This window comes from Oncorhynchus mykiss, chromosome 26, assembly GCF_013265735.2.
Source record: "Oncorhynchus mykiss isolate Arlee chromosome 26, USDA_OmykA_1.1, whole genome shotgun sequence".
Taxonomy (NCBI): Eukaryota; Metazoa; Chordata; class Actinopteri; order Salmoniformes; family Salmonidae; genus Oncorhynchus; species Oncorhynchus mykiss.
Window position 1 is genome coordinate 14495361 of NC_048590.1, and position 4186 is coordinate 14499546.

Below are 4186 nucleotides of genomic sequence, written 5' to 3' on the forward strand. Positions count from 1 at the left end.
GTTTTTCAGCTTTGGGTGAATTTTGACTCATTCTCTTGTCCAGCCTACTCCTGTCCAGGCCTGCTAGCCTGGTGCTGGCTGTGTTCTCTATGTGGTCTTAAGCATTAGCATGTAGCATGCAGCCCTGGGTGTATGTGTACCATTCAGAGAGTGAATGGGCAAGACAAAATATTTAAGTGCCTTTGAAAGGGGTATGGTAGTATGTGCCAGGCACACCGGGCTGTGTCAAGAACTGCAACGCTGTTGGGGTTCACACTCAACAGTTTCCCGTGTGGATCAAGAATGGTCCACCACCCAAAGGACATCCAGCCAACTTGACAACTGTGGTAAGCATTGGAGTCAACATGGGCCATACCATATGTGAATGAACTATAAGGATTGTCAAGGGAGAGTGTTAACTGTTCGATTTTGATTGCCAAAGCAAGTGGAATAAACAATGTCAACATATGTTTGACTGTAGGCTACAAATGCAACCATTTTTTTGGGGGACATTAAATGTATTGTTCGATTAATACATGGCTATTACTATGAGTACTATGTACCTCCCTACCTTCTCTTGATAAGTAATAAGTGAATGTAATTGCTACATTTTACCTGTGATATCAAATAGGTTATAAGTTACATAGCGAAGACAAAATGAGATTTCATTATATTTATTTGTCTTTACAAATCTATTCACTATTGGCCAAATGCAGTCACCATCCACTTCAGCTAGCATTTCCTGTTTGTAGGCCTGTTTAAAAAATGTAAGGTAAAGCATATTTGATGAAGTGTAAAAAAAATAGACACTGGCTGTATTATGATGCATGTATTGTATGTACAATAAGGTATCCAATATTCTTAAATCAGACGTGGGTTTAAGTTACCATTATTAATCCTGCGTCAAGTCTCATATGGCTGAATTGTGGTGTATTTACAGAATAACCTGTGTTATACCAATTTTCATCCACTCGATGGCAGTAATGTGCTACCACTTTCAAGAGGTCTATTATGAGAGTTTTTCTACACACCCTTCAAGTACTGAACAGATGTCCAAATTAATGAAATTCCCTGAATGTTGCTTTATGGATGTTAGATATGACTGGTTGTGATCCAGTCACGTGATATGCACATTTCAAGTGTCATACAAAATGGGTAATGTTGAGTCCCCAACTCCTGTCTGTCACTCACATCCATTAAATATCTTAGGCATGGTCTGTACCTTGTGAATATTCCCTTTTGATTGCACAAATATCCCCATTTGTTGTCTCTGCTATAAAATTAAGAAGAGAGGGGAGGGGTCAGATAAGAGGCAAAGGCCTGAGGCTACAGCCCACTACCAAATGACCAGCCAGGCTACACACCTGCAATACACTCTCCTCCCCCACTTACTTACACAAATCCAATTCAAGGAAGATCTAAGTCTATATTCACAGGGTAGCATTGCTGATCTAGGATCACTGATTAGATCCCTCTAGGTAGTCTATTATAGGACAAGTCACATGTAATAAAAAGCTTTTCTCTAAAGTGCAATAAATGCAATAGATTTGCAAAAAAAATAATCTAAAAAACATGTTTTGCTTTGTCATTATGGTGTAGTGTGTAGATTGAATCAATTTTAAAATAAAGGCTGTAACATAACAAAATGTGGAAAAAGTCCAGGGTCTCAAACAGACTCCAATAACTCCTGCTCGCTACTGCCACCCTGAGGACTTTTAAAGCTACTGACTTATTTGAATAGTCCTTTTTCTTAAGAATGCCAAAAACCTTGTTTATATCCAAAGCACACATTTCTTTGGTTGTCAATAACAATGACTTAAGTGTGTGTATAGGCAAGGGCATGGACAAAATACATTTTTGGAATCCTTTTGGCACTGTGGCCCAAGAACCAGATGTGAGTCCCAATAATAAAATGTAATCAATTCTATATTAAAAGACAAAGTGTGTCATCGCCACGATAACTTATTACATGTGACTTTTCCTATAATGGGAAGTTGATCAGGTGTCCGGTCCTCAGTGCTGAAACAGCAGCTGCATCTGCTGACTACATAGAGGGACCTGATCAGTGATCCTAGATCAGCAATGCTACCCTGAGACACTTTGTGAATACAGACTTAGATCTTCTTTGAATTGTATGTGTATAAGTAAGTGGGGGCGGGGAGAAGAGTGTACTGTAGGTGTGTGTGGGACTGGTCAACTGTTAGTGGGCTGTAGGCTCAGACATTTATCAACATGTCAGTGGCAGTAATTCTGAAAAACAACTATATTTTATAGCAGAGAGAACAAATGGGAATATTTGTGCTATCAAAAGGGAATATTCACAAGGTACAGGCCAGACCTTAAACTATATATGTTTAAGATATTTAAATGGGTGAGTGACAGACAGGAGTTGGGGGTTCAACATTACCCACTTTGTATGACACATGAACGTTGCATGTCACGTGTTTGGTATCCATCAAAGCAACATTCGCAATGCAAATGCCGGGAATTTTGTTAATTTGGACATTTGCTCAGTACTTGATGGGTAGTGGCCAGTAGTGAATAGATGTGTAAAGACAAAAGTAATATCATGATGTCTCCTTGTCCTAGCAAGTAACATTTGATTTTGGATCACAGGTAGAATACACATCCAAATGAGCCGGCTATACACTCTGTACAAAACATTATGAACACCTCCTTCCATGACAGACCAAACATGTGAATGCAGGCAAAAGCTATGATCCCTTATTGATGTCACTGGTTAAATCCACGTAAGTCAGTGTAGATGAAGGGGAGGAGACAGGTTTAGCCTTGAGACATTTTTTATTTCATCTTTATTTTAAAAACAGGGAAGACATTGAGACCTAGGTCTCTTTTTAAAAAATGTACCCCTTATAATAATACAGCAAATACACATTAAAATACAAAAACATAGTCATGGGAATCCCCCTCAATAAGTCCCCAATCAATAGTTAATTGCCTGAACAGCACCAGAACATCTAGAGGAAATACATTTTGATTTTTTTTCCCAGCAATCTGGAAAAATTAAAAGCAGATTTACCTAGCTCGATGGAGACCCTATAAAGCTTGGGAAACTCAAGGCCTCATAGGCCTGATTGGTGTCACACTTTTGCACCAACTAACACACCTGACTCTAATAATCAACTAATCATGACCTCAGTTTAGAATGTAAGTAGTTTCATTGGGATTGAGAAAAAGTGTGACAACTCCTACAGAAGCCAGGAGTCTCCCATCCCTGCAATAGGAACCTCGAGTAACCAATCCCGTGAACGGGTTTGGAAACTTCAGGTGTCTACATTTAAACAGCACAATTAGATAAGAGGGACGTTTATGCCCTAGCACTACACAGCTGATTCAAATAATCATCAAGCTGTGTAACAACTAGAACTAGGCTTACCATGGAAAATATATAAAACATTGTGGAACACACTGAAAGGCACCAAATTCCTAGTAGGCCTTGTATGGTGTGAGACATCATCATTGATTATATTTCCCCGTTTGGTCACAAGAATCAAGTCAGGCGTCATCATTTGCCTAGGAAAGATTCGTAACTGTCTGTGGACTCCGCAATGAGTTGCCCTGTGTAAGAAAATCGTAGTGTATTCTTAAAATTAGCATAGAAAATATATTTGGAACTTTTAGCAACTTTGGAAAAGTGACACGCTCAAATGCATGCATTTTCCCTCTAAACGACACAACGATTTTCTCTGTCACACTCAGTCACAACACACGTGCCTGAATGCAAAAGTGCATTGTGAGTGATGTCAGTAGCAGGCGCTCAACTCGTGCACAGGCAGCAGCAGGCCAATTTCAGTAAATTGGAAATCATTGTTGGCTGACTGCAGCAGCAGTCCGTGCTTCTACACCTGCATTGCTTGCTGTTTGGGGTTTTAGGGTGGGTTTCTGTACAGCACTTTGAGATATCAGCTGATGTACGAAGGGCTATATAAATTAATTTGATTTGATTTACGTGTTCGACGAGCCAAACCCAATGAATATAGTTGGTCACGAATGTTTGATCTTGAACAGAACAGAACTCAATTAACATGTATCAATCAAAATTGTACAGAAAAGAGTGGGAGTCTGTACCTGAACAAATGTCAAATCATATTTTTTGCCGAGATGGCCAGTCAATATGAGTAACGTTAGTGTATTCAACGTAAAGACGCAGAATTACGTTATCACGCAATGACATCACAACGTTATT

The 4186-nt window shown here is 39.3% G+C and overlaps 1 pseudogene; it reads right to left on the minus strand.

The window, feature by feature from the left end:
- LOC110506081 overlaps nucleotides 1-1192 on the minus strand; it is a 119135-nt pseudogene extending 117943 nt beyond the window's left edge.
- Nucleotides 1193-4186: the final 2994 nt, after the last annotated feature.